The sequence below is a fragment of the Rhinolophus sinicus genome, linkage group LG01 (genome assembly GCF_036562045.2).
Source record: "Rhinolophus sinicus isolate RSC01 linkage group LG01, ASM3656204v1, whole genome shotgun sequence".
Taxonomy (NCBI): domain Eukaryota; kingdom Metazoa; phylum Chordata; class Mammalia; order Chiroptera; family Rhinolophidae; genus Rhinolophus; species Rhinolophus sinicus.
Window position 1 is genome coordinate 26,656,313 of NC_133751.1, and position 19,328 is coordinate 26,675,640.

The 19,328-nt window shown below is 38.5% G+C and overlaps 1 protein-coding gene across 1 annotated transcript in view; it reads left to right on the top strand.

Annotated features, from left to right (window-relative positions):
- The window catches only part of TIPARP (TCDD inducible poly(ADP-ribose) polymerase), a 116,110-nt gene that overhangs the window by 67,059 nt on the left and 29,723 nt on the right, over positions 1-19,328 (top strand). The window lies entirely within an intron of this gene.

Sequence of the window (19,328 nt, forward strand, 5' to 3'; positions counted from 1 at the left end):
AAGCTATTAAAATGTAGAAGATTTAGCACCTGTTAGCAAAATTATGAATTGAAATAACTTGACTTCCGGTGTTAAGTTGCTCAACAACTATATGATTAACATTCTTCTTCTTTAGAACTTACGTAACATGATTTGTATATCTTGAACACCTTTGTAGAAACACCCATTTTGTTGATAATGGTCAGATTTTAGGCAATACTCTTAAAATGTGACAGCTTGAAAAGTATTATTTATTTGAGACACTTTTAAAGCACATAAAGGATTGTTCATTTTATGGAATATACAATATTTACATGTTCTTCCTTACCTTGATGCAAATTACTTAAGAACTCACGGTGTCTAAAATGATTAAAATCATGTAACACGTACAGAGGAAAAATAAGAGTTTAAATGCTTAAATTAGCTTTGACTGGTATATAGTGTTACTTCCTTTCATAAAGGCAAGATAAAAAGGATACCCTATAGTTCCATTAAAATGGAAAGTTTTATTCACTTCCTTCCTCTCTCCATTTCTCTCTCGACTGCTGCATGGCAACCACTGGAGAAAAGAGGAGGCATGTTAGATTCCACAGTGGCATCTGCCATGACGTAGAGCAAAGCTCTACCATCTGTTAATGTATTTGGCTCTGGTAGATTATCCAAACTTTGATTACCTTATTATCAAAATACCACAGTGATACGTTTCTATCCCGCAAGGAATCCGATTCACTTTACAGTTACAAATCAGCAAAGCGCTATAGGGAGACTCTTATGAATAAAAAAGATAAATGAGCCATGAGTATTATTTTCTTTATGAAACACATAGGCTAAAGATTTGAATGGAATATCAGGTGGTTGTTTGCAAGATATTTTAAATATTTCAAAATACCCACTGAAAATTCTGTCGATACTAAAACAAAGCTACCTGGCCCTACTTTTGACTTGCATTTTTCATAGCGTGCTGATTAATTAAATGCTCTAATTAGGGCTTATATCTGTCTAATTAGGAATTTCATATAATTAAAAATGAGACTGTAAACTATTGCATGATGAATGTAGTTTGTTTACTAGATTTTTTTTCCTTTTTTTTTAAATATGAGGTCCTTGTGGGAAAAGCATAATGAAACAAATCCTTGGTGATGAAAATGTTGGGAACCATAAGTCTGTACTAATCATTTGGCAATTATCTGTCTTTCTATACTGCTGCTGCCTGAGTATTATTAATTTGTGATTTAGATACTACCTTTTTCCGAAAACATTTAGATTATCTCATTCTAACTAAATATTGTTCTTTTAATATTTTGTTTATTTTCTTACCTGCCCAATGAGATTGTAAAATCCTTAAGAAAATGGAGCACCATTGCATTTTCTGCACAGTGACTGGTTTCCCCTTATCCTACTCACTGACCAATGGGTTGTTGGTAGAATTTTCTGGTCTGATCCATTTGATGCCCTCATTCAGCAAATGAGAACCTAGTATGAGTCAGTCACTGTACCTAATGTCAAGTGTAATTAGGTGAAGGGAATACACATAAAAGGAGTAGGCAGTGTACAAGGAAAAGGAAACAGTTTATGCAAAAGCCCTGAGGCAGGAAAGAGCTGGGCTGGTCCCAGGAACTGAAAGGACAGCAGGTTTAAGCTCTGTGGGCAAAGAGAGAACAGAATGAGATGAGCTTGGAGAGTTTAGCAAAAGCCAAATTATGCGTGGCCTTTTAGGCCACAGTAAGAAGTCCTTAAAACTTTGCTCTCTGATTGTTCTGGGTTTGGGGTGAGGGTGACAAGAGGTATATTAGAGAAATCAATTTGGAGGCCAGGTGTTGGCTTAGACCAAAGTGGTAGAACAGGAATAAAGAGAAGTACATTTGACATTTACTGTGAAGGTAGAAACCATAAGATTTACAGATGGGTTACATGTGGGAGAGGAAGGAAGGGGAGCAATTGCATGAAATGCAATACCATTTACTGAGATGGGAGGCTTTGAAAGAAAATCAAAGTTTGCTTGGGGCTATGTTATGTTTAAGATGCCTTAGAGACATGCAGAGAGAGATATCAAGTCAGTAATTATGTTTGTAGGTCTGGAACCTACTAGCTATATGGTGGATCAGCATATATTGATGGTTTTTAAAGATATGTTAGAGGAACTCTGTATTTTAGAGATTGGAGAGGAGAATGTGAGATACAAAAGGAACAGGGAAAGGAAGCAGAAAGGAAACCAGGATGTGTAATGTACCAGAGGTCAAGAGAGGAAAGTAGTCAGCTGAGAAGTAAGCGTGAGGAGAGTAAATTGACCACTAGACTGGACACCACTAGGGTCACTAGAGGCCTTAACCAGACAGTTTCCAGAATATGAAAGATACTGAAGACAGATTGGATAGCCTGGGAGAGGTGAGCAATTTGAGACAGTACCAATAGACAACTCTTTGGGCAAAGTTTAGGGAGCGTATAAAAAGAAAATTCAAGAGGAGGAGACAGATTTGGGGGAAGGAGAAGGGCTGAGATGAACTAAGTTTTTAGGTATGGTGAGCTCCATGCAGGTACAGACCAACCAAGTGAAATGATCTTACAGAAGGCTGGCTTAGGACTTGAGAGAGAGCTTTGGAACCATGTATGTGCAACCAATGCTAGGACAAGAGTCTCGTGCCCAGGTGCCCTTTTTACATACCCTGTCTCTTCCTACAGTCTGTGCTCAAGAGCCTGATGTAAAAGAGGAAATGTAACACACAACCCTTCCAGATGTAAGTCCTGTACTATTCCATTCAGCTACTGACTCCTTCCTCTCTAGAATCTACAAGCCACTTTAGTCCTTTACCTGGCCCTTTCATTTTTTTCCAATAAAAGAACTTTCTAGAAGTAGCATTTCTAGACCACAAGGTGTGTCTTACTGTGACGTGTCAGAGGCAGCAGCTGTGCATACTCTTAGGGCACTGTGGACGGTTGGAGAAAGCTGAATGAGATATGCTATGCTTCTTTCTTCCTGCTCTGAGTGGCACCTTATTTGTGCTTGGTTCCTGTAGCCTTTGCTAAATAAATCAGGAACTTAATCTTTCCTGGGATCAGTTAGTGTGGGCTGTTGGGCCATTCTATGGCCCCTGACTTTCTTTAAATAATTGGGAAGAAGGGAACAGCTATGAAAATCAGAAGAGGTAGAAAAAAGAAAAAAGAAAATCAGAAGAGGTGGGAGGACTTTTGGAGGTGGAACCCATTATGTATGACTGCCAAGAAGTTTTCTCAGCACTTTGATGAAGGCTGTTTTGAGATTCCTCATGGGAATGTTTTCTTGCGAGAGTACCATGCAGGTATATTTTACAGGCTTCTTTTCCTTTTTTTCAAAGTAACTTTAACTTACATCTACTCAAATAAGCTACCAGTCTTGTATGAACTGACTCATTTGTCAATAACAAGTGCAAAAGCCGGTGTGGAGGCCAATTACTCCATCAAGAACACAGAAAGGGTTTCAGCTGAAGCATGTCAAGAAGCAGTGAACTTTTTCTTGTTATTTTAATGGCACCCATTGACTTCCACGTGGTTTCTCTGTGTTCTGAGAGAGACTGTAAGTTCAGTGCAAAGGGGACAGGGACACAACATGGGCAGAATGTAAGAAAGATCACTTATAGTACACCATGAAAGGAATTGTGTCAGTTAATTCATTGTATTAGTTTCCTAGGGCTTCCATAACAAAGAACCACAAACTGGTGGTCTTAGAAACAACAGAAATGTATCATCTCCTAGTTCTGGAGGCTAGGAGCCCAAAATTAAGATGTTGTCAAGGCCATGCTGCTTCTGAAACCTGTAGGGGACTCTTTTGCCTCTTTCTAGCTTCTGATGGTTGGCCAATAAGCTTTGCTGTTTCTTGGTTTACAGCTGCATAACTCTAATATCTGTCTTCATCATCATGTTATAGTCCCTGTGTCTTCACATGGCCATCTTTTTAAGGACACTAATTATACTGGCGTAGAGGCCCACCCTACTTCAATATGACCTCATCTTAACTAATCACGTCTAGTCCCTGTTTTCTGTGACTCTGTTTCCAAATAAGTTCACATGCTAGAGCACTAGGGGTTAGGACTTCAGCATATCTTTTTTGGAAAAGACATAATTAATCCCTAACATTCATTTTCCAAAAAAAAGGAAAGAAGGAAGCAAAGTGGTAGTTATGGATCATGGGTTGGGAGGCTAGTTGTCCCCATTATTGTTTCCAGACCACAACTTGCCTACTTACTGATAGCAAAAAATTGCTTCCCAGAGGTCCCTGCCATCTAAACTACCCTCTCTTCCTTTCTTCTGGTAGATACCCTGTTTCCACAAAAATAAGACCTCGCCAGACAATCAGTTCTAATGCGTCTTTTGGAGCAAAAATTAATATAAGACCTGGTATATATTATATTATATTATATTATATTATATTATATTATATTATATTATACTATACTATACTATACTATACTATATTATATTATATTATATTATATTATATTATATTATATTATATTATACCAGGCAGGTCTTATAATAAAATGAGACCGGGTCTTATATTAATTTTTGTTCCAAAAGACGCATGAGAGCTGATTGTCCAGCTAGGTCTTATTTTCAGGAAAACAGTATTGTTATGTACTGACGAATCAGTTACTTCTCTCCACTAAATATTGGGCAGTGGTTCTCAAATTTTGTTGTATATTCCAGATCATCTGGGAACTTTGTAAAAATACAGAAGTTTCGGCCTATCCTACTTCAACAAGCCTGTCTCGGTGTCTTCTAATGGCTCTCTGGGTGATTCTAGTACACTCCAAAGTTGGAGAACCATTGGCCTTAGGCACAGGGCTTGCAGCTTTTCTACTCCAACCTTTGCCAGCATCGTGGAAGACTTCATCACCCCCACGATGACTCAGCCAACAGCAGATCTCTCATATCTTGACCTCTTCACTCTCAGTGACCTTTCACTCCACTCTGTCAGAGCCGCTCCCACAGTCACACTCTGGACCTTGTCATCATTATTTCACTCATTTGGAGTAACCGGTATTACAGTGAATTAGCTGCACTTGACACGGCAGAATTATAAGGCAAGTTCTTCTTTTCTCCCAATTGCCCTTTTCAACTTTTTCTCTAAATTAGTTTTTACTTTGTTTTTCTGGTCCCTAGGGTAGACCACTAACTTTTCTGGCTATATTTGCATAAAAATAAAAAAAAATTCTCCTGAGAACTCTCAGTCACAGGAATAGTCTCAGTTTGGTAATTTAAATGTTCAATAGAATTTGAACCACATTCAAAGCTAAAGCTTTTCTCCTCCCCCATCTTTTTACTGTTGCTGACTGGAAACGCTGTGGAGGGAGTACAGGATGGCAGCTTCTCTCTGTCCTCTCTTTGCTCTGTGTCCTTCCCTTCCCTTCCCATCCCTGGTTGGGTTACCGCTGCACCTTCCAGGATTGGATCAAGAAGAGAGAGAGAAGAGGTTGTCAAGGTTTTACTTGTTTGGCACAGACACAGTCCACCAGGGCAGCCTCTGGGATGGCAGAATCCTATTCCTCACTCTTTCCTTTGATTGGTGTTTTGTGAATTTTGAGGAGTCACTCTTGCCTTGGAACATTCCAGTGTTTCTGTCTCCTATGGGCTTCCTACAATTTCTTCCTTAGCCCCTGGCCATCTGTGGCCACTTGCTCCAGCCAGGCATAGAATCTGAGATAGCTCCAGCCTGGCAGCTCCCACAGGCCCACATCTGGCCCAGGAGTCATACTCTCCCCTGCCCTACTGTTGGAGGATACCTGGCTTGCTCCCAGTGTAGCCTTATGTCCCTCCCTCTCCCACCACCACCAGCCCACCTAATTTGGTCAGTTTCTCTTACCAGTCCTTACATTCTTCAAACTCAAGGAGGAACATTTGAAGCTCTTCGAGTAGTTTCCTTAACGCATCTCTCTCACTTGGTTTAGGGAGAGGGGAGCACCACTCCCTTCACCCAGAAAAGGGGGAAAAATCCAAGGCACTCCAGCAATTCTCCAAAGATAACTTCTCTGTTAATTTTCCAACTCCAATGCTTGTCCACACTCCAGGTGGGTGGTAGATTAAGGGTCACACCACCAGTTTGACCCTCTCTTTGCAAGTTCTGTATTAGGTGATATAGCCTCTCATTATAGCACCTATTGTTTACATCCTGGTTTTTAGGGCCTCAGCCAAACTAAAACAGAGGCCCAACTGAACATCCTGTTTACACAGAACACTGCTCCCTAATTTAGGAAGTGGCTAGTTTGCTTGTTAAACAATCTCACTAGGACCATTACTTGACCTCAAGGGGACCCTTCCCCCATTCATGGTCCCCCTTACTTTCTCTCATCACTAGCCTTTGCCTGTCTCCCTCCCTCCTAGATTAGATTTCATGGTCCATAATTTCAGTAATCCTCTTGCCAATATCAAAAATTCCTTTGTCTCTTTCTTTTCCTCACATCAATCTGGAAAAAAAACCTCAATCTTGAATTAATTCAACAGCCCACATTCTCCATGCTTGAACCTAGACAGCTGGGCACCACAACTGAGAAACACAAAAGAGACAGCTGATTTGACTGTGATTTTAAGGTCACTCGTCTGGGTACTCAGTACTTCCAGCAATCCAGTTATATTTCTTTGGCCAACTGGCTCTCTTGCTCTCTGCAAGGGCCGTTTCAAGTCTTCCCCACTCTAACCCCTAACCTTGCTGCTCACCCTCAGAAAATACCTCACCTTTTATTTCTTGGAGAATACAGAAGTCATTATACTGTAACACATTCTCCCTAGCAAATTTACCACCCAACCTACACCCACACCCGTCCTATTCTCTCTCCCTCCTGTTAAAATAGAGATGCTCCTCCTCTAGTCCAAGACCTATTCCTCTGTTTTTCCCCTGGCTCCCATCCCCTCCCCCTTCTTTGGGACCATACACCATTAATTATCCCTTCTTGTAACTTCAGCCTCTCTCTTTTGGATTCTTATCAGCAGCTAAACATATTAAAGTCTCCTCTATCTTAACAAACCTGTAACAGCTTACACTTATAAAGTAATTACTATGTACAACTATTGTTTTTAGTATTTCATACATATAATTTATTTAGTCATCATATTACCCTATGAAGTAGGTAGTATTTTTATCTTCATTTTTAAGAGAAAACAGATTCAAAGCGAGTACGTAACTTGCCAAAGATCATATAGCTAATGAGTAAAGTGGGATTCCAACTCAGGCAGTCTGGTTCCATAGCCCTGTTCTCTGGATTCCCTGTTGGTCTGTTTTTATTTCTATTGTTTCTCTGGGGGTTTTTTATTGCATTATTTTTTCTCCTCATGACCTGCTCCCCACCCAACTTTTATTATGATAAATTTGAAATTTACAGAAAAGCTGTAAATAATAAGAATAATACAATGGACACCTATTATATACCCTTTATCTAGATTCTCACACACATATCTCCACACACACACACACACAAACACACACACACACACACACAGTTACACAATAACATGACTCAAATATCAGTACCATGGTGTACTAAGTCTTACTGCAGAAAGTGCAAACTTCACTGCCAGAACTTCAGTCTTCAAAGCACCGCATAATTAACAGATGCCCATCATGATCAGTAACAGTGACCAATCACAACAGCTCTTTCCAAATCTGTCAGTGATTGGTCACTGCACATCTGTTATTCAGTTCATGCACAGACAGCAAAGGCATGCAGTTGTGCTGTTTCCTTGTCTCCAAGTGATAAACTCACATGACATTTTATAAATTTGAATATTTGAAAGAGGAAATTGGCCAACAAAGATGAAAGTGCAGGAAAAAATTAAAAGTGATGACAGTGGAAGTGAAATTGGAATAAAAATGGAGTCATAGAAGAGATAACCGGGAATACTGACACTGTCACCATAGAGACTCTCTAGCTATGCAGCCAGAGGAACTTAGTGAAGATGAACTTATCAAGATTAATGAGGAAAGTGGTTGTGATGAAAAGGAAGAAGGTGTCTTGGAGGAAGTGACATTGGCAACAACTTCATATTAAAGGAACTTTTGAAACTATTTCATGACATTATAAGTGCAGATGAGAAAATGATACTAGCTGATTCAAACTTAAAAAGGAGTATGACAAGTTGCAAAGACATAGAGAAGATGCTCAATCCATATGGTTAGCTATACAATCAGAAGAATTGTTAGAACTACTATAAGTTTTTTTACAAAGAAACAAAATAATCCTCAGTGTTTCTAGTGTTTTAAATTACAGTGTACTAAATGAAAAGTTGTTCTACTAGTTTTTCAGTTTCCTGCATTTATAACTAACCATAAGGGAATTCATAATGTTTTGACAAAAATGTTTAAAGGTCATGGAACAGTGGTAATTTTTTCCACAGATTATTAAAATAATTTTGCACAGTTTCACTTTACGTAATCATTTTTGAGTCCTACACTACCATGCAAAGTGACAACTGCATATATATATGTGTGTGTGTAAATATATGTGTATATACGTATATATATATACGTATACACACACACACACACACACACACATATATATATATATATATATATATATATATATATATATATATATATGTTGTTGTTTTTTTCCCCTGAGCCATTTGAAAGTACCCTAGGGTATCATGATGCTTTACCTCTTAAAATATTTTACCATGAATCTCTATCTCTTAAGAACAGGGACATTCTCCTACATGATCATAACATGTCTCTTAACACTCTCAAGACATTAAACATTGATACTATATCAGTATGTATTGTTATATATTCAGTATGTATTCAAATTTCCCCAATTGAATAATATCCTTTATAGCATTGTTTAATATCCAGTATTTACATGAAGTTCAGGCATAGCCTTTAGTTTCCTTTAATCTAGAATAGTTCTGCTGTTTTTTTCTTTTTCCCTCATGACATTGATATTTTTTAAACAGTCTGTGGCATGTCCCACTATTTGAATTTATCTGATTGTTCTCTCATACTTAGATTTGGATCAAATCTAACTTGTTTCCTCCACCTACCCTATTCCCACTCCCCAACCAGGGCTCAGGTAGCTATGGTAAGTTATAGTGAAATTTCTGTAATGTCCTTCTGTCTCTTTATTCTTTCCTCTCTCTCCTTAACTAACCAACCAACAAGTAACCAATCAATCCTCCTCCAAAAACCAAACCAACCATCTCCACAACTACCTCCCTGGAACCTCCCACACATTCTTAAGAATGACTGAAATATTGTTGTTTTAGTCTTTGCAAACAAAATTACTCTTGTAATTTTCATGGATGGCTTATCTCCCCAACTAGTTTATACACTTGAATTCAGAGAAGACATAGTTATGATATCTTAAGGTATTCTCCATAGCTCCTAACACATGCCTTACCTGTTATTGGAGTTCAGCAGATGCTTCTTGAATCAAAAAAATATATATTTTTTGACAATACTACACCGACAATGGTTTGTCCTCCTCTAGTCATCATATCAGAAGTACATAATGCCTGTTAGTGGTAATTTTAAGTTTGATCACTTGGTTAAGGTGGTGTGTATCAGGTTGCTCTCTTGTCAGATTGATTACCTCTTTGCTTTTGTTATTAATGAGTAACATATAAGGAGATAGGTGGGGACTATGTGAATGTTCTATTGTCTAACCTGTTACCCAGTGGTGCTAACATCCACTGGTAACCCTTTCCTTATCAATTATTATTTTGGTGGTTACAAAAATGATTTTCCAATTCTGTCAGTCCGTATACATTTATTAGCTGGCACTCTTCTGTGAAGAAGAGCTTTCCCTCCTCTCCTGCACCCTTCCTTTTTTTTAAGTAGTTTTATTGACTCATGGATTCTTTTCACTCAATATGTTATAATAAATTGCCATCATTATTTTAATCTTTCAAATTGTCCTATATTGGCCAGTGGGAGAACCTTTAATCTGGCTTCTGTATCATTTGACACATCCCATCAGTTTGTGAATGCTTACCTGGTTATTTTTAATTGAGTACCAGATATTGCATTTGGATAATTGTAAAAAATAGTTTGAAGCCTAGAATAATATTATCTTTCTCCAAGGAGGATTTACATTTGCTTCTGGCAAGAGGTTAAGGCCACTGGCAATCTTAGATCACCCTAAGCCAATTAGAGGGCTTGAGAGGATTTGAAGCTGGGAGAGCTGGCCTAGTTCTGGTTTATCCTTACTCTCAATGCAGTCCTTTGGGTCCCAACCCAAAACCTGGAGTCACTCCCCTTGACCTTCCCCGAACTCCAATTTTATACCCCTATCCCTCTTAGTCTGTCAAAAGCTCTGTTCAGTTTCTCAGCCAACTATTTGGGAAAAGTGGCTCTAAAAGTTCTGCTTACCTCTCTAAGGTTCCTTCTCTCAGATCTTGTTACCTTAACTCTTCATTGCCATGTTAGCTCTCAGAAGGATTTTTAAAGATTTTGTCCAACTTCTGTGGGTTTTCTCGGTAAAAGTGTTAGCCTAACTTTCCTAATCCATTATTGGAAGTGAAAGTTCTCCTTACCCCAGAGTTGACTTTTAAAAATAAAAATATGGTTATGTCATTTTCCTAATTAAAACACTTCAATGACTGCTTATTTTTCTTCAGAATCCTTAAGTAGACCCAAAGGTCTATATCCCTGATCATCTCCAGCCATGCTCCTTCACACTTTCTCCTTTCCAGACACACTGGCTCCCTTTTGCATGCCACATCTTCACAATTTTGGCTTTGCACTGTGGTTTCCATCTCCTGACTGTCAACTGCTCTCACCCATCTCCCCCTCTGACTTAGTTAATGCTTACTTACCCCAGAGCTCAGCCAAATGTTTCTTCAGCAAGGAAGCCTCCCTGGCTTCCCCGGTCTAGGCAGGTCTCAGTCATGGCACCCCTGCTCTTCTTCAAAGTACTTATTAAAGTTTGTAATTGCAATCTTTGAGTGATTATTTGAGTAATAGTTCTCTTCTTTGATATGCTATATAAAGGTATGGATCACGTCTGTTTTGCTCATCATTGCATGCCTAGCAACTAGTAGCAGATGCCCAATAAAATAGAGGAAAGAAGAAAAATGATTGTCAATCAAAAGTCACTTATCTATGCAATTAGCCCATTTATTTCCATCAACAATTCTGCATGTATGGTTTTTGTTGATGCAGCTAAAATTTCCTGGCCTTTAATTTTAAAGTCTGATTTAAAAAAAAAAAAAAAAAAAAAAAAAACAGTTTCAGTTTCCATTTCTCTTATGGTCACGTTGATTTCATGTCGATAGACTGTTATTTTTAACCAAAGAAATGGTCTTTGCTGACTTTGCAAAACTTCCAAACCAAGAGGTTATCTTGGTTTCAAAATAAACACATTGATCATTGAGAAAAAGCAATTGAGATCCTTAATTTCCAATTTGGCTAACTCCTCTAAAAGTGACAAAGAGTCTCAGGTAGGTGATGAAGTCAAAATGGCACAGGAATAATGTTGCAAATATGATCTTTTGCTTAATAGAGATTCCCCTGGTAAATTCCCATCTATTTCACATCTGAAAATAAAGACAGCTGCCTCTTTAAAGTTTGTAGGCATGGGGTGGCCGGTTAGCTCAGCTGGTTGGAGCATGGTACTGGGAGTACCAAGGTTTCTGGTTTGAAAGTTTGTAGGCAAAAAGTCAGTGAATAATGGGAACTTGAATTGATACTGGATTTAGGCTTACCTTACTAGAAACTTGTTTGAGCCTGTACCAATTTTGTATTTTCTATCTTAATATGCTTGACTTGGAGTTGGCAGTTTTTCTTTCTCTAGATTTATACGACACACAGATGTTAACTGTTTCACTTCTTTAGCTTCAAAGCAATTTCTTTTTCAGTCAGCTTTCTTGAATAGTGTCATCATTGACAAAGTTGGATAATGGGAACCACAGTTAGCGTAGGTTTATAGGGATTTGCCTCTGCTGGAGAAATATGAAATGAGTACACACACCACTGGGCGACATCTCACTTTCAGGCTTTGTGAAAATAAATCTTCCTCCTCTGCAAATGCAGAATATAGCCCACCACTCTTTTCAAAAGACACATATTTAAGCCGTTCTAATTAACCTTCATGTCAAATGGAGGAACCAATATGTTTGCTATGTAGGTTTAGAAATGGGGATATTCTTAAATATGGTAGCAAGCAGTCCCAGCTTCTCCCCTAAACTCTAGCCTTTATCATCCAACTGCCTACTAATCATCTCTACTGGGATATTTAATATATCTCAATCTTAACATGTCCAAAACTACACTCTCCTTTTCCCTTGCTCCCAAAAGCCTCTTTCCCATAATCTTCACCATCTCAATAAATGACAACTTCATTCTTCTAATTGCTCGAGCCAAAAACTGAGGGGTCATCCCTGGCTCTTCAATTTCCCTCATACCTTGTATCCAGTTCACCAGCAAACCCTCTCAGTTCTACCCTCAGCATGTGTCCAGAACCTAAGCACATCTCACCATTGCCACGGTTACCACACTAATCCAAACCACCATAATCTCTTGCCTAGACTATTAACTGATCTTCCCTGCTCTCACTCTTGCCATCTTAAAAGGCTCCTCTACACCCAGGAGCCAGAGTTATCCTTTTCATATGTAAATAAATCATGTAGATGTTTGTCTCAAGGTAGAATCCAAAGTCCTGACCATGGGCCTAAATGATATGAAATCTGTCCTCTGGCCACCACTCTGACCTCTTCAGCAGAACTCCCTTTTGTTCAATCCACTCCAATCAAACTGACTTCTGTGATTTTCCTCTACCATGCCAACCAAGCTGCACCTACGTCAGAGCCTTTGCACACGCTATTTCATCTACCTGGAAAGTCTTCCCTTGATACCCTCATGGCTAGCTCCTTTATCTTCCTGCGGCTTCTACTTAAATGTTTCCATTTAGGAAATGCCTTTCCTGAACAGCACACCATTTTTAAAAAGCACCTCATTCCCTTCCCACAATGCTCTTTAACGCCTTACCTAGAGTAAGATTTATTCAGGACAGTCCTGGTTTCAACTGTATTGTCTTGATATAAGTAATTACTCTCAAAATATCCTTGTTTGATAAATCATGTGGTTGTATACCCTTACTATGTTTTATTTTTACAGCTTTCATCACCATCTAATACCACCTGTCTCTCTCCCATTTGAATGTTGATAAAAGTTGACCTTTTGTTTTATTCTCTGCTGTATCCCTATCACTAAGAAGTGCCAACAACACAAATATTCAGTAAATATGTGCTGAATGAATGGGGTGATTAACTACCTGACACTGTCAATTGCTCTCCTGGGAACCAGGGAGGAAAAGATAAATAAGATGCAGTCCCTATTCAATGCACAAGTCCCACCTGAGAGATTCTGATTTGATCGGTCTGGTGTGACTGGAAACATATAAACATATACATGTATATAGTATATGTTTCTAAAGTGGCTCAAGTGATTCTCATGTACAGGTGAGCTTGAAAATCTATGGTCTAGGAGCTATCTGCCTAGTGGAGGAGTCACAGATGTAAGGCAGATGGGTGTCAGAATATTTCCTCTCAGTGAATGGCTAGGATATCCCATCAGCCAAAAATCACCATATTGAGTATGCTATGTACATGAGCCTGCCCAGTGTGGCCAGCCAAGCTTAATGATAAACTCCTAAATTATATTTTTGTCACTGGAAAAAGTCTTTACTATAAAGATAGACTACTGGTTTTGCAGAGCCTAAACAGCAAAAAGGGGAAGTATTTTGGGCCCAGAAGTCTAAAGACAGTATAAGAAGTGGGGACAGGGAAGGTGTCTAACAGAGAACTAAGTATGGGACTTGATGAAAATGAGCACTTGGGCACAATTCATTTGCTGCAAGGAACAGCTTTGTAGCCAATCTTGTGCGTATAACCCTAATTATAGCCTTAGGATAAATTCACACAAGTAGAGATGCTATTAACTCAAATGATCTCTGCACATGATTTTCAAGATTATCCTTACTTGTGAATTCACTTTTTAAAAAAGTAAACTTTTTTTTCCCTATTAAATTTAGTTGTACATCAAGTAGAAACAACAGAGTTTCTTAACATTCTAAGGAATAATTTTAGATACTTTAAGAAACTTGCTGCTGGTAATTCCTCTTACTATAGAGAGTTAGGCTTAATTCTTCCTCTCTCTATATTCTTAGCACCTGGTAGTTATGCTACTATTTATAGTACTTATTACATTATATTTGTTTGTTTTCCTATTTGGCCACAGCCTCCAAGTCTCCTTTCCCTCTCACCCCACCCTCAAGAGTTTTAAAAGACTATGAGCTCCTAAAGCAGCAGCAGTACTTCAGAGCTTCTTCAAAGTACAGAATCCACTGCCCTCCCAGATTTTGATTCAGGACGTCTAGGGTGGGGCCGGGGAATCTGCAGCAGACTTTCCCAAGTGATTTGGGTGGTAAGTTCACAGACTTCACTATAAAAAAAAAAAGAGAGTAGGGACTATCATAGTCATTGCATAATTAGTGCCCGGTACATACACACTCAACAAATGTGTGCAGAATGAATGAATGGTCTGGAAGACATCTGGGGAGGACTTTTCTGAGAAACTCATTTCATATAGACCCAAAACCGATTAGATCAGACAGCACTTAACAGGTCCAAAACTGAAGAGGATTAAAGAGCATACTTAGCTGTCCTGGGAAGATAAGAACAGTCTAGCAGATGATCAGGCAGTTTACAAATGCAAATCTTAGATAAACAACACAGAGGTTCCCAAATTACAATGGTTTGACTTAACGATTTTTCAACTTTATGATGCGAAAGCTATACACATTCAGTAGAGACTGTACTTTGAATTTTGATTTTTTTCCCAGGCTAATGATTATGCGGTACGACACTCTCTCATGATGCTGGGCAGCAGAGAGATGATTTTGTCTGACTGTAGCTGTCATATAAGTGTTCTGGGCACATTTGAGGTAGGCTAGTATAAGCTATGATGTTGGTAAATTAGGTACATTAAGTGCATTTTCAACTTATAATTTTTCAGCTTATGACAGGTTTAGCAGGACATAACATCATCATAAGTCAAGAATCATCTTTAGTTTGTGATTTGGCACAAGCGTTTGAGCTCATCCTATTCATATTCTATCTGTTTCATTTTCCACTAGGCCTTATACCCTCATCTTTTCCAGACAGAGGCACCTTGCCTCATCAGAGGCAGAGAGAAGTGAGTTTCAAGAAAGGAGATTATAACTGAGAAATGTTTCTAAAACATAGAAACGGTCTGCAAAGTGAATATTCTATCACTTTATGAAAATATGAATCTTAAGTTTACATTTATCAAAGCAGGTTCATATCATGCTCTAAACCAACCCACCTCTGAGCATTGAATTAATTCACTCTTAATTCGTGCTGATTAAATCTCTACCTTTTGTTGCTCTGACATATTCTCTAGTAGCATTTTCCAATCTTCTCCCATTAACACCATATTTAAAACCCACTTGAGGTGAATACATTCAGCCAAAATCGTTTCTTGCTCTAGAATCTCAAAAGTGAAGAACCACCTCTTAGGAAAAGAGGAAATCTTCCTTTAGATAAGTTCCAACAGTTGGCTCATTAGTAACAGCATCAAGACAGAATTTTCAATGGTAGATTTTATACGTTTAAAAACAGCAGTCATTTAGTTGCCTAGATAATAACAGTTGGAGTTTTCTTTCACTTTGGATATATTAGATACATGCACATCTGAACTTCTTTTGAGTTAAAGAATAAATTGTCCTTATAGTCTGAAAACTATAGCTTGGACTTAGCACTCATAGATAAGGAATTGTCAGTCTGCCATTTATGCAAGTTGGCTGTGTTCTCCATGTAATCTTAGTACAGCATTGCTAAGAGCCAAAGCCTCTGTTTTCAAATCTCAGGTCTTTCATTGTGCTCTCTGAGTCACATTAGTCACTGTTTCCTTCTTGGTGTGGTAACCAGAAATGATTATCTTTCCACCAGAGGGATATTGGGGAAATAACTATTACTAACAATTACGAAAACAGAAAGCAACAGATATTGATACTTGTACTTTATAGCATGTACTTTGTTAATGAAGATGAAAATCGGAGCTCTTGAGTCACTTAAAATTTCAAGTAAGTAGTCTTGGCTTTTACATTAATAAGTTGTTCATTCTGCTAAACTGATCAGTCATGCTAAGGCAAATCCAGCAGACAAGGAAAACAGAAATAGCAATAAAAGGAATATATGCAAAGGAAATTAGAATATTTCAATCCTATAAGCATATTTAAAAAGAATTAAATGGCTTAGGGCCACATATGGAAAGTATACACATGCAATTCCATATATGTTGCACACACACACACACACACACACACACATACATTTGGGCCTTTTGTAGTTCTGAAGAGCATTCAGAGAGGAGCCACTTATTCATGTATGCATACTTAAATGTTTAATCCAGTGACTTGAATGTATTAGATACTCAATGAACAAATGATTTTTTAAAGTGAATTGACAATTTAAATGACAAAGAACCAGTTTAGTAAAACTTGCATTTACTGGGAATATTCAACAGCTATGTGTTTAAAAGACTGTGTTAACATGGAAAGCTGCTTATGATAAAATGTGAAGTAAAATATGAATATATAGTCATGTTATAATAGAAAAAAATCTTTGAATAAGACAGAACATAACTATAGCAAAATGTTAAAACGGGACTTTAGAAGGTTCAGTTCTGGGTATTCTTATGTCTCCTCTCTACTTCCTATTTTTTTTCTTTCATAAACATTTCTTAATCTTATAATTTGGTATATCTGTGGAATTGGCAGGAAATTCTATAGGACTTGATATACTGCTTTGTGACAGCTCTTACATCTCTGACATAGTAGGTCATACTGCCATCCAACTGGTAGAGCCTGCAAGCAGAAAGACTAGTTAGAAGACAAGTTATGATAGTTTACTTATTAGCCAAGAACATGTTTAGCTGCACGTAACAGAAAACCAAATTAGGGCTTATTTTTTAGACAACAGTAAGTCCAGGGGTAGCCAGTCTAGGACTGCTGCAGCAGCTCTAAGATGTCAAGAATGACCCAAACTCCTTCCATCTTTCTGCTCCAGCATCCCCATCTTCATATTTCCCACATCATGCTCTCACCATTATTGTCATGAAGCTCCATCTCCATCTTTATGTTAGTATTCTAGTAGGAAGAATAAAAAGACATGGAAGGGTGTCTCCATATTAGGAAAAGAAATGTTTTCCTAGAAACCTTCACCATATGTCTATAACTATATCCCATGATCACCCATCATTGTATGTGATCTAGGGAAATGAGTGTTTTTGGCTAGGCATATTGCCAGCCCTCGTCTCCTCCCCCACAAAAGTATCCAGATATGTCTAATAGATAAGGGAAACAAGCAGTGTCTGCCCCTGCTTCTCATGTAAGGAATATACTCATCCCCTCCCCAAGAGAAACACTCCCCAAGTCTCATCCAGTTACTGCAATGAGCTCGGGTCCAGGATCCAGAAGTCCTGATGATGTGGGGTACTTCCCATCAAAAATGTGAATCTTCAGGCTCTGATACTTTTTAAAGAAAAGTTATGTGCCTCGATACTCCTAGTAAGTAATGGTGGATAGACAAGGTACAGGATGTTGGTAAAATTCTTATTCGGAAAAGGGGAAACTCATAGTGGTCATTGGTCCATAGAACATCTCAAATCCTGTTGGATAACTATAGCAAGGAATCCATGCCCTTGGTCAGTTAATCTGTCAGTTCCTGGTTCTGTTCTGTAGGAGAATCTACCTATTAAATTGTCTTCCATGGTGTCATGTCTGAAGTGGACGCTGTGGAGGATACCTTTCCTAGAGCATTAAAACTTTGGCAGTCTGAGACTAGATCCAAGAGTGATAAATCCAGAATCTGGTGCCATTTTGCCCTCTGAGGGAACTGACATTCTGAAACAGTAGTGGAAAAGTTGAAAACTAGCTAGAGTTCTCAAGAAGAGTGGGTGGAGAGTGGAGGGTGAAAATTTTGAGTTCAGGACCCGAGGAGGAAAGATTTTAGGTTGTAATTCCAAAGAGCTACACCCTGGAAGTAACTTTTAATTAATTGCTAATTGGATTAAGGTGATCTGCCCTTAATCTAAATGGCCCCCAATGAACCTCACCTCCCAATATTCATGGCCTTGTGCCACAGACTCTGAGTTGATTGTGTGACTTGCTTTGGCTAACGACACATTAGTAAGGGTGATATAAGCAAAGGCTTGCACATTGAGGCTTGTCCTTTTGGAAGGCTCCCTCTTGGAACCTAGGGATTACCATCCTGTGAGGAAACCCAAATTAGCCACATGGAGAAGCCATGTAGAGAAGAACCAGGGAATCCTGCCAACAGCCAGGACAGAGGCCCAGTACATACGGCCCTAGTTGAACCAGGTCCCAGCCATCTGGGCCACCCCAATTGAGGCCCAAGACATCATGGAGTAGCGATGAGCCACCTGCACAATGGCCTGATTGAATTCTTGAGCCAGAGAATCTGGAATCATGAGCGAAGAAGAGTTGTTTTAAGTCACTAAGTTTTGAGATAGTTGGTACACAGCAATAAATAACTGAAACACTAAGAATGTACAGCAAATAATCTAGTTGTTAGAAAAAAATAGATTACAAATTCTTAATCCAAAAGAAGCCATGAAAAGAATAAAACAGAACAGGTGAGATAAATAGAAAGCAAACAGTAAAATAGATTTATACTCAGATACTTGTTTCTAGGCAGTTCCATGTATGAGTAGGCATAGACCAAATCTTGTCTCAGTCCACTTTTTAAGCCTGGAAATTCTTGGCTTTTCTTTATTAACCTCTGAATCCTATCCATACCACTGTCCATATTTGAAAAAAGCCTGTTGGGTAGATACTACCCTTAATCTATTCTTTGCTGAATAGATTTAGAAGAGTTTAGTTGTCACCCCGTTTGGTTTAGAAGAGTTTAAGAAAAGCGTGGAACCATGTATCTATTACTACCACCTCTCAGCTCCTATTATTATAAGTTTGCATGTCTGGTAAGGTAATAGTTGGGTTTTTCAACCGAGAAAGGCTCCACATTATGGAATTAAGTCAGTTTATATTCAGGCCACTGACAGAGAGCATCTCTTTGTAACCTGTATTTTGTTCTCTGCCAGCTGCTAGGGATGAAGCCATAATTAACTTTCTTTGATTTTGATCAGGGCCTTTGTTTCTCCAATATATAGTAATTACATGAATTTAATGTAGTGTTTCTTCCTCCACCACTGCAAACCTATTCAATATATGGACTTAACATTCAAGGCATTTTATAATTCAGAAAAAATGGTAAATTCTCATGGGGTGTATATTTTAGAGGTGAGAACGTGGTGCTCTGCACACTCCACGAGGACAGGCTTGGTC